General features: G+C 37.3%; 1 long non-coding RNA gene across 2 annotated transcripts in view; it reads left to right on the top strand.

The window, feature by feature from the left end:
• LOC118149508 (uncharacterized) overlaps positions 1-12,825 on the top strand; it is a 61,926-nt gene that overhangs the window by 30,192 nt on the left and 18,909 nt on the right. The gene's annotated exons all lie outside the window — the stretch shown is intronic.

Genomic DNA, 12,825 nt, shown 5'->3' with positions numbered 1-12,825 from the left:
AAACCCAGTTAGGCTGCTTTCTCTGTTCTTTTAGCTGCAGTGCTTGGGAACGCTCCCCATTGGGACGCCATCTGCCCTAGGCACTTTTCCTGAGTTTTGGGGGACCTGTTGCTATGCATGCCAGGCTTATTTCTGTTGTCCCTTGCTGCCTATGTTTCAGTAATAAACTGGCTGTGTGTGGGCATTCAGTCTCACCGGACTCTGAAAAGTAGGTAACCAGTGCACCATGGCACTGCTTCACAAAATTGGCACAGTGAGCATGGTCCAGTCTGACAGACCTATGGCTTATTGGTGAAGTGGTGGGGGTGGGGGGACAATGCTTTCCTCCCAAGTAGCTGGCCAAGGGTGCAAATGTTAGCCTGGGGAAGAAGAAATTACACATAGGACATTGAATTTCCATCCAATGGACCAAGTCTACGTGTCTTGCAGAGAGAAAGGAATGTGGAAATAGGGGAGTGCAATGCACAGTTCCCTGACTGTTGGGCACCTATGTGACTGCTCATTTCTGAGGCTGGAAAGCTCAGAAGGAGGTGCCCAGATGTGTGCTTCAGGCCTCCTTAGAAAGGGAGATGCACTATCTACAGGATGGATATGGAGAAAGGCTACAGAAGTTCTGTGTGGTTTGGTTTGCATGCTTGATAAAGAGATGTTTCAACTCCAAGGATCTCAGGTTGAATGGTAGGGCTAGGAATGGGGCCCCATTCTCTGAGTCTTCACTGGAAACTGTTGGAAACAGATGCTCGGTGCTGAAATGAAAATTCAGCACTGAGACAAAGGATCTCTCAGGAAGGCAATTTTTACTTCCTGCAGGAAGAGTAACTTTGCCAGCCATCTCATCATGAGAGTAAAACAAAGAAAAAGCAGACATATTTATCCCTTATGCATTTGAAGTTGTTCTTACTGCTATGTCTGATCTCATTTGGTTGGAGCCAGACCTCACAATCTAAACTAAAACCCCATGGGCTAACAACTTAAAACTTTTCTAAACAGGTAAAAGCAATGGAGAACAAAAAGGAAGTTTAAATAAGGAAGGAGCATAGGCTGAGAGCAGGGACATGCCTGTGAGCACGTCCAGCACAGATATCTTGGTTAAAGTACAAGGACATAGACTGTACTATATGTCTGTAGGCATGTCTAACACGTATATATGATGGGGCTTAAAAAAGAGTTATTAGCAAAAAAAAAACCAAAAAGCAAGAAGGATTTATTAACAAGAAAGGAAACCTTGAAGAGGAACTTTTCTACTTCCCACGGGAACTGATGGTCAAAATGAAAGGGTGAAAGAAAGGAATTCAGACATTTCTAGAGTTAGATACTGGAGCCCACATGACAATATTTCTAAGTCCCCTTAGGAGAAAAATTAAGCTGATGACCTTGGCAAGACTGGGGACAAACATGCTGTGCATGATGCTTGTATGCTTGTGGGTGAACCCTATTGGCCATTTCAGGTGCTGGGGACCATGGTTTGCACCACAGAATGCAGTATAGACATTGGCATGTTGGCTGATTGTGGCACAGAACATCACTGCTACCTGAGGGAGATGCCTCCTCACAACTAAGAATTTGATCTATAACATGGAGGCAAACCCACTCCCACCTGCTTTCCAAGCTAGGCAAGCCCTGATGGATTATTCAGCAAAACCCATACTGTGCACAAAGTGAAAAAAGTACATTAGTCAGTCAATTCAGGACTTGCCACAAGCAGAAATGTAAGCAACGCTGACACAATGGAACAACTGAGTTTGGCTAGTAAAACAGGCCTTTGGGGCCTAGAGACTGACATTGGACTATTTATTGCAGGCTGAATGCAAAGGTCACTTGGTGAGGAAGCAAAATAAATATTTCTCACAGAGTCAAGCAGAAATTGTTGGCCTTGATAGCACTCACTGATCAAAGTTATCCAACAATGGATGTGTTTCTTTAGGTACTGGAGACAACATGGATCCACCTTGGTGCTCTGTTGGCCTCCTTAATCAAGGTGACCAACAAAGCCATTAACTATGAATGGGGCCCGTTGCAGCAGCAGGCCTTGGAAGCCATTCAGTAAGCTGTGTCTCAGGCACTGCCCCTGAAACCTTCACAGCCAGCTAGCCCAGTGGATTTATAGGTGTCTCAAACCTCCATGCAAGCTGATTACAAGTCCAAAATCAGAGGCTTCCAGCTGGAACTGCAAGAGGACGGTAAGCTCTGTGAACAAATGACTAACTTACTAGAAGGGACCAAGCAATCCACAGGGAATTATTTGGTTACTTGGGGGTCCAAGACTGAGAAATGTGCCTTCCAATGATACAGCATGAGTTTTCAAACAGCTCTGCAAAACAACGAGTAGAGGGGTCCACAGGGTTGTGACCACCATCTGGCTGGAGGATGGTCATCTTTTGATTGAGACTGAACATGGAAGTTCCATCCAATGGACCAAACTCTGTGCAGTGGTGATGCCATGCACCTGGAATTGTTCATGGTGTGTGAGAGGAGTAAAAGGTGACTACAAAGATTTGGTCTGAGAAACTGAACTAAAATGGTAAATTTGCTACCATCGAGGACAGCAAACTTGGGTGGACAAAATCTTGGAGAGACGTTAGAGATCAAGAGTTTGTAGGCCATACTAATGGCCTTTCGCCCTGAGTGAAGATGTCACTAAGCAGTTTGCAGTTCAGGAGAGACTTCAGGACTGGAAATACGTATTTCAGAGTTGTCTGCATAGACATGTTGGTTGAAATCATTGGCACTAGGTGAAATAAGCAAAGGAGCACATGCAGATAGGGAAGTGGTCTAAGCATTAATCCCCAGAGTGCTCTAACTAGAGTTAGATTTTGGGCAGATTTTAGGGAGACAAGGAAGGCAACAAGAAGGACGTTGTCTTATATATGTTGTGACAAATTGTATGGTTTTGTCTTTCTCATTTACATCTTTCTTTCTTTTTTTTTTTTTCAAATGGAGTCTCACTCTCTTTTAAAGGCTGGAGTGCAGTGGCACGATCTTGGCTCACTAAAATCTCCACCTCTTGGGCTCAAGTGATTCTCCTGCCTCAGTCTCCTGAGTAGCTGGGACTACAGGCGTGCACAACCATACCCAGCTAATTTGTGTATTTTTAGTACAGACAGGGTTCACCATGTTGGCCAGGCTGGTCTCAAACTCCTGACCTCAGGTGATCTGCTCACCTTGTCCTCCCAAAGTGCTGGGATTGCAGGCATGAGCCACCAAGCGCAGCCCTCATTTACATCTTCAATTCACTGGGAACTGATTTTATATTAAGTGTAAGTAACATTTCATGTTGTTATTTTCACCTAATAACCTGTTGTCTCAGAGTAAACTTTCATTTTCCTCTACCTAGCCAGTGAGGGACAAGAACATAAGAATGTGATGTTTCTGAAATCTGCAGTTTGTCTCATTTATCAATTTGTTCTTACTGTCTTTGTTCTGAGATCACATATTCTTAAATACCTTAAATTTATTAATCTTGATATCTGATAAAGAAAGTTTTCTCATTTTTTAAAAGTCTGTCCTGGCTACCCATTTGCGCATATGTTTTAAAATTAGCTGTTCTGTAAAAAATGTTTTTTTTTTGAAATTTGTTGAATTTATACAATATTTGGTGGTAACCGGCATCTAAAAGCATATTTCTAATGTAGTTTAAAGCTTTAATTTTTTTTCAATAAGCTTTTACACGTATTTTAATAGAGTTATGCCCAGGTCATTTCTGGTTGCAAATTTAAAATTTATATATTCACATTTTCTAGCAGTAAGTTGTTGGTGTATTAAAGTTCAATTTGAGCTGTTCCATGTATGCAATCATATTATCAGTTATCATCTCTATTCTTTTTTTCCAATTATCATACATTTTATTACTTTTCTTATTTTCAGCCTCGCTGAGACTATATTAAAATACAGAAAAGAAATGATAATGTGGCACATATTTTTTCTGTTTCTTATATTAAAGTTAATTCTTTCAACATTTTACTATTAAATATGTTTCCTGTAGGTTTTTGAAGATGGTTGTTATCAGATTAAAGACATTCTCAGCTGTCAAAATTTTGCTATGAATTTTTACCATAAGTGCATATAAAATTTATTGAACTTTTTCTGTGTCGATTGGGATAATCTCACTTTCATTTATCAAACTATGAAGTGAATTATTGTAATCAGTATTCCAACATTAAGTCGATAAGTAGTAAACGGAGTGATTCTGATATTCTTAACTGTTGTATATTGTTGGGTTTGATTTTTAAAAATACTTTTAATTTACTTATCATTGGGATTAGTGGTTTATTCTTGTAGGAAACCTCAATTTTGACATGGCTTTATTCCTTTTTAAGGATGAAATTTGAAAAGATAACCCCTTCAGTTTGCTTTTCTTTCTATTTGGTCACATTAAGGATGACTCTCATGATATTGTAGACTTACCAGTAATAATTGTGATGATTAGGGCCCAGGTGAGAGCTGTGTAGAACCATTCAAGAATTGTTCATCCCTTTTCTTAAACTGTTTTTGGCAAAAAATAGTTTTCACTTCCTTATTTTTACTGCTACTAGTATTAATTTTAAGCAAATAAATATGAAGTTAGAGATAGAGAGAGGAGAGGAAACAGTCTATTTCCTAGCTAGTAGAGTGGCGCTGCTCTGTGGTAATTCTACACACATACATCTTTCTCCAACAGTCACCTTCTTTCCGAAGTTAAAATAACACTAAAATGATACATTCACTGAAATTTAAAAATACAGGTTTTCGCAACCATTTATTACACACAAAAAATGATTTTCAATTGCCTGAGTTTAGTGGTCAGGGAAAATAGAATATGCTCGAATCTTTGAAACCTCCAAGAGACTTCTCTTTCATGCTCTGATTTTGTGGACTTCCTAACATACTATCTGTTACCTGCAGAAACTTCATAGGATACATTGTGACAAGAGGATACTAGCTATCCCCCCTCCTGTCTCCTCTTTGATTCCTACAATTATATGTATCAGTTCTTCACATTCTACTCGTTTAAGTCAAAAACCTAAGAGAAATGGTTAAGGTGTCGGCTAGCAGTTGAGAAACCCAGAGAAATTGTTAGCCAAAACAGATTGTATGGCCCAGACTGGTTCGACCATGGGAGATCCTTTAGTGCTACCCTGATAGCCAGAACAACTCATATTTGTTTGGTTCCCAACCTTGTAAGTCCTATAACTTGAATTGCAGCTTTATTTGCTATTTGTTCTTAGCCCCGTTCTGTGCCACAGAACTCAAAATAGTACTGTTCAGAATCATTTAGTGAGTATTTAATAGTAACTGCAAATGAGCCACTATTCCCTTCCGTAATTGTTCAACTGTCACGCTTTTTTTTTGCAATACCATTAACTCTAGGAGGGGAAATGTTGCTTTTTCTTGATGTTATTTGCTATTATTCACACATATATGAAAAACAACAATCTGTGCAGGGCAGCCGCACAGAGTTCTGTTGCTCTAGGATGCCCTGGAGGAATTGATAAAGTAACATTACTTCTCACTCTAACCTTGAGAAGGAGGGAGTTTCTTGGCTGGTAACCTAGAACTAAGCCCTATCACTGAATTCTATGGTATTTATTCTTGTGAATGAGATTGAATATATCAGGAATTTATTGCTTAAGCACATCACATCCTCATTCACAGATACTCCATCCTCATCATTTACAAAACAAAATGATTAGTAACTGATCCAAGAGAGTGAATTGAATAGGCCCCCCCATGATACAAAAAGCCCAGCATTTATTTCTATAAACGACAACCCACATGGGCTTTGGAACTTATAGAGAAATATGCTACACATATAAATAACTTCATCTCAAGATAATGTATTCAGATTTTTTACAGATATGTTGCTTCCATGTCTATTTTTGCACAACAACTTGCCTGATTCTTATAATATCATTATCCTATCTTCAAACCCTGGTTTAGTAATCATAACATTTGTGCCTTTAGTGTTTTTCTAGAATCAATATTGCTTTCTGCTACAATGCAGTAGTTTCTGGTGGATTTTTACTGAAAACGCTGTGGTCCTGTGTGTTGCTCCTCTCTCCTTCTTCCTTTGTTAGCTCACCACCTCCACTTACCACTTCTGCTTCTCAGCTTCACAGTGAGCATACCCAGAGTTGCAGTTTAGCAAATTGATGTTCACAAAAATGAAATCACTAATGTAAAAAAATGCTTTTCAAGAAAGAATCTAAGATTGTGGTGGGATGACAGCAGGCAAAATGGTTCAACAGACACTGCTGAAGTCTTTCTTTCATTTTGTATTTTGCTTTCAATAGTGGCTCATGGAATTTTGCCACCCCTTTCTGCCCACACTTAGTCCTTAAACCTCCAATTACCCATTTAGTAAATTACTAGAAATTAATATTAACACATGCTTATTCATTTCCTACATTCCCTTCTTTTCTTCCTCTTCTTTGTAATTTGATTCTTCTTCTTCTTCTTTTTTTTTTTGAGACAGTCTCCCTCTGTCCCAGGCTACAGTGCAGTGGCATGATCTCAGCTCATTGTAACCTCTGCCTCCCAGGTTCAAGCCATTCTCCTGCCTCAGCCTCCCTAATAGCTGGGATTGTAGGAAATATTTAAGGAAATGCTAAAAGTGAAGTGTGGGCTAGTTTGAGACTACAGACCCCTGGTAAATGCAAACATAGTTGGGTTCTCACCCTTGTGCTGGGCTGTCCTCCAGGAAACCCATTAGGCTCTCATAAGTATATTTGGAGAGAATCTAGAGAAAGCTCCCTAACAGTGGAGAGAAACAGCATCTAGTGCCAAATTATAATCAAGCCTCCTTTCCTCCCTGCTGTGTCTCTACTGCAGGAAAATAGACTTAATCTTCAGGAGAGGGTGCTAGTGTAATCCTATTGCATGTAGGAGAGGAAGACCGAGGCCGTAACAAAACTCCATTCACGCTTGTGCTCAAGTTTTCTAAATAAAAACAAAAACAAAGAGCATGATCCGCAGGGTGATGTTCGATGGCTCCTGATATGGTTTGGCTCTCTGTCCCCGTGCAAATCTGATTTTAAATTGTAATAAACCTCACATGTCAAGGGGATAATTGAATCATGGTGACAGTTTCCCCATACTATTCTCATAATAGTGAGTTCTCACACCATCTGATGGTTTTATAATGGGTTTCCCCTTTCACTTAGCTCTCATTCTCATTCTCTCTTCTCTTGCCCTGTGAAGAGGTGCCTTCTGCTATGATTATCAGTTTCATGAGGCTTCCCAGCCATGCAGAACTTTGAGTCAATTAAATCTCTTTCCTTTCAAAATTACCTGGATATTTCTTCATAGCAGTCCTGGATATTTCTTCATAGCAGTGTGAGATTTAAGTAATGCACATCTGTAGCCTGAGAACGCTGATGGATACTCAGCTAGGAGAAGAGAAGGAATGGGGAAATATCAAAGTTCCATCGTTGGAAAAAGGACAGGGACTCCTGTGACGTCACGCCTGTGAGGCACAGGTCCATAGTATGTTCTTAAAACTGAAGCTTACTAAGAATATCAGGGAGTACCTATCCTTCCCCTACCCTCACCATCATGCTAATAAGCCTCCAAATGGCAGGGAAATACAGCTGGAGACCAGCTAGGAAAGCATCTGAGAAGCAGCACAAAGAGAAGACCCAGAGTCAAGCAAAGACACAAAGGTAAAGTGTCACTACAGGGGTTTGATGTAGATAGTAACCTTAGGAACAACAAACTTCAGCTCTGGAAACGGTCGCAACCGTAAAGTCAAACTTATTCAAACTGCTGACTAGATTAACATAAACTCCATACCAAAGGCTTAGCAGGAGGAAGGGGAACTCATCTCCAAACAGAAACTACACTTAGCTCAGTATCCATTGTTTAAAAAATATATACATGTTTCAATAAAATGTTACAAGCATAGCAAAGCAAAAGGCATTGCAAAAGACAAGACAAAATATAGTTAAAGGAAACCATTATCAGAACTAGACTCAGATATAACACAGATCTGAGCACAACCAGGTAGGGAATTATAAATAACTATAATTAACATGCTAAAGGCTTTAATGGAAAAGGCAAGTGGCATGTAACATTAGATAGGAAATTTTGGCAGAGCTGAAAACTATAAGAAATAATCAAATGAAAATGGGAGAAATCAAAACACAGTATAGGAAGTGTTTTTTATAAACTCATCAGTAGACACTGTCAAGAAAAGAATTAATGAACTTAAAAATCAGACAATAGAAATTACAGAGGGAAAAAAAGAAGAAACATCACAGTATCTATGGGACAATATTAAACATTCTAATATATACATAACTGTAATCCAGAATGATTGAAAAAAAAGAAAGAGTATGCAGAAGAAATATTGAAGAAACAATTTCAGGAATTTTTTCCTGAGAGTGTCTACTAGAAGCGGTGACACCCCAATAGCAAAAACACAACCAGCGACCAGATCTTTGTTTCTAAATACCATTGTTCAACAGAAAGAGCAATGGTTCTTTGTATAAATGGGTGATTATAGGGATGAGGCAAAGAAAATGCATGAGCCTAGAACATCATGTAGTGTGAGAAAGCAAAGAAGTTCTCAACAAGCATAAGGGTGGAGTCATGCTTAAAGGTCACAGGAGCCAGCCTGAAAGAGCCCTTGATGGTTAAAGTTGGAGCAGTTTGAATAACAAAACAAATATTGTGAAATTTCATTATACCTCATAGTATAAAATAAGTATACATGAGTTCATACTGATATAAGTAAATAAATAAATGGGGAGGAAGGAACACATTTTCCTTAAAATAAAATTGCAAATAATATATGCAGATACTGCCCTCCTGAAAGTAAAGCTTAACTATGCCACATACCCATACATGCAAGATAGAGTTTTTAAATAAGTATTTATTTTTAATTTAAAATAATAATTGTATATATTTATGGAGTACCCTAGATGTTTTGATATATTTATACAGTATCAAAAGTTTCAATCAAGCTAATTAACTCATTTACCATTACATTACCAGCTAGTTATTTGTGTGTGTGTGGTGAGAATGTTAAGAATATATTCTTTTAGCAGTTTTGAAGTCCATGGCACATTATTACAAACTGTGGTCACGATGCAGTGAAATATTAAATTTATTCCTCCTGTCTGAGATTTTGTGCCCTTTGATCAACATTTCTTTCTCCATACTTTCCTCCACCCTCTCCCCTAGCCTCTGGTAACCACTTTTCTGCTCTCTGTTTCTATGAGATCAATTTTTTAGATTCCAAATATAAGTGAGAGCATATGGTATTTGTCTTTTTGTGCCTAATTTATTTCACTTCGCATAATGTTCTCCAATTCCATTCCTGCTTGTCACAAATGACAGAAATTCCTTTTTTTAAGGCTATGCAGTGTTTTGTTGTGAACACATACCACATTTTCTTCATCCATTGCTGGACACCTAAGTTAATTCCATAGCTTGACTACTGTGAATAATGCTGATATGAACCTGAGAGTGCCGATAATAATTTCATAGATCAGATTTCAATTCCTTTTAATATATACCTAGAAATGAGATTCCTGGATCATAAAGCAATTCTATTTCTAATTTTTTGTGAAACCTCTATAGGATTTTCCAAAATGACTATATTCATTTGCATTCCTACCAACAATGTACAAAAGTATTCCCCTTTCTCTATATCCTCACCAACACTTATCACTTGTCTTTTTGATAATAGTCATTCTAATAGTTGTGAGTACTCATTGTAGTTTTCATTTGCATTTCCCTTGATAAGTGATGCTGAGCATTTTTTCATGTATCAGTTGGCCATTTGTATGTCTTCTTTTGGCAAATAGATGTTCAGATCTTTTGCCCATTTGTTTTTTTGGTTGGGTTATTTGTTTTCTTCTCGTTGGGTTGCTTGAGTTCTCTAATATTTTGAATATAAGCCCCTTAATGGATGGTTTTCAAATATTTCCTCCCAGTCTGTGAGTTGTTTCATCTCTCTGTTGTTGCTGAACTTAATTGCTCTCTTTCAAACAATAGAGTGTGAAAATGGAAAAACAGTAACAGTAGAATGCACAAGTTTGCAAACTACCTTAGTTAAATATCAAAGTCAGTATCAAAAGTGGTGTCATATTGACATTAAATACCACTAATATGGCTGGGCACGGTGGCTCATGCCTGTAATCCCAGCACTTTGGGAGGCCAAGGAGGGTGGATCATGAGGTCAAGACATCGAGACCATCCTGGTCAACAAGGTGAAACCCCGTCTCTACTAAAAATACAAAAATTAGCTGGGCATGGTGGTGCGCACCTGTAGTCCCAGCTACTCGGGAGGCTGAGGGAGGAGAATTGCTTGAACCCAGGAGGTGGAGGTTGCGGTGAGCCGAGATCGCGCCATTGCACTCCAATCTCGGTAACAACAGCGAAACTCCGTCTCAAAAATAAATAAATAAATAAATATAAATACCACTGATATGATAATATGAATCCGTTATGTTTGTGTCAATTTTTCACAAAAACTCATAACCCCAGTCTAATAATGGGAAAATATTAGATAAATCCAAATTGAGTGACATATTGTAAAGTACCTTATAGTACTTTTCAAAGCAGTCAAGGTCATGAAAATCAGTAAAAGACTGAGAAACTGTAATGAACCACTGGAGACAAGGCAGTTGAAGGAAGTATGGCGTCTTGTATTGGATCCTAACACAGAAAAAGACATAAGTCAAAAAAAGGTGAAATGTAAATAAAGTCTGTAGTTTAGTACAGTAATATTCTAAAATTAATTTCTTAGTCTGAAAAACGTACCATGAATACATAAATGATTAACATTAAGGAAAATTGGATGAAAGGTCAGAACTTGGTGAGAATTATCTGTACTATCTTTGCAATTTTTCTGTCAATCTAAGATTAGCACAAAATAAAAGGTTTATTTAAAAATTAGGTTATTCAAAAACACATGCATATGTATTGGATGATATAGAGAAAAAATTATTGTTGAGTTAATGATCTATGTCTTGGATTTTTTTTTTGTAATTGTTTTTTAATTATACTTTTAGTTGTGGGGTATATGTACAGAATGTGCAGGTTTGTTACACAGGTATACACGTGCCATGGTGGTTTGCTGCTCTTGTTGTGAGACATAACAATAGGAATGAATTTAAAGTATATGTAAAGTTGGGTTTCTCAGATTATCTCTAACATTGTCCAAGGTTATATGAAACCATTTGGCCTAACATTTATCTATTGATCTATAAAGGTCTCCATATTTATCTATCTAATATACAGAGGTCTACAGCATTTCTGATTCTCAGAATTACATGTTGGCAGTCACACACCACACAGTATAAACCACTTTCTCGATATTTCAGAAATGAGAATGCTTAATCTCTGTGTGTGTCATTTACTGCAACATTAACATATTTTTAGAAGTTCTTTTTCTCTAGGAAAATGCAAGCTACGCACTATCAAAGTCAAAATATTTATGAACTGAAGTTTTCTTAAACTTTCTGTTGTAACTTTTAAGTTGTTAAAATATATTTCATTGTAAATTGAAAAGTGCACAAGAGGATTCTCATATTACATGGAAAACTAATTATCGTGGTAACAATGCTATACATCAGGGGTTAGTGTATTATATATTGTAGGTAGACCTTTCTAGTTCTGCAAGTATTGCACGTTTTGTCTCTGCTTTGTTTTTATTTCTTTTTGTATGATTTTAAACACATCTGTTAGAATTTAAGTATATTAGACAAGATCACTTTTTATATTTAATATCATCATGTCTAAGTTATGCAGAAAACTGAACTTGTCTACAAATTAATTTTTATTTCTTATAATTGAGATATTATTTTTAATAAGTGGAAGATGTGCCATTCACATTTTTACACAAATTAAGAGTAGTTGCTGTTTACAAAAGACATAAAACTGAATTTATTCTGTTTTTTATTTCACAGGGAATCTGGAGCATGAGAAGTTCTATAATAATATTCAAGAATAAAATTAATCTCCTAAAGTATTCTGAAGCATGAGTTTCTGAACTAACACAGGTGCCACCTTTCATTCCTTTTTCAAAGGCAAATCCAGTTCCTTTTTTCTGGCCCAGGATATTGGTAAGTCGGTTTGGCTAGGAGTAACAGAAAACAAAAGTGGCTTATATAAGACATAAACATAGCTCTCACTCTCATATGAGTCTAAGTAGGCAAATTAGGCTGGATGGTTCTTGATTATTTCTGCAGACCATCTAAATAAACCCAGTGAAATTAGGTCGATCTTAATGGAGAAATAAACTAAACCACAAAGATACTTAGAAATTTTAACACTTCCCTCTCAGAAACTAACAGAATTACTTTATGAAAATCAGCAAGTCTATAAAATACCCAAACAACACAATAGATCAGTAACAGCTAATTGGCATATCTAGAACATCCTATCCAACAACAACAGTATGTGTGTTTTAAAAATCACCAATGGAATAGTCACAAAGATAAATTATATCATGAATCATAACACCAACCTTATTTATATCATAAAATTATAAAAATTATTAAAAAATACAGAGTGTATTTGTGATCACTGTGGAAACAAACCAGAAATTAATTAGCCATGGCAGCTAATTTTGTATTTTTAGTAGAGATGGGTTTCTTCATGTTGGTCAGGCTGGATTCACACTCACGACCTCAGGTGATCCACCCACCTTGGCATCCTGAAGTGCTGGGATTACAGGCATGAGCCACTGTGCCTGGCCCAGAGCTCACTTTTAAATGACTATGGGTTAAATACAATGTCTCTAAGACAATAAAAACCATAAAACAATGAAATCATAACACATAACACAATCATAATTGAGAAGAAAATTTATATCACTAAATTCTCACATTAGAAAAGACA

This window comes from Callithrix jacchus, chromosome 19, assembly GCF_049354715.1.
Source record: "Callithrix jacchus isolate 240 chromosome 19, calJac240_pri, whole genome shotgun sequence".
Classification (NCBI taxonomy): Eukaryota; Metazoa; Chordata; class Mammalia; order Primates; family Cebidae; genus Callithrix; species Callithrix jacchus.
The sequence above is the reverse complement of the archived record's forward strand: the minus strand, read 5'-3'. Positions and strand labels throughout refer to the sequence as shown.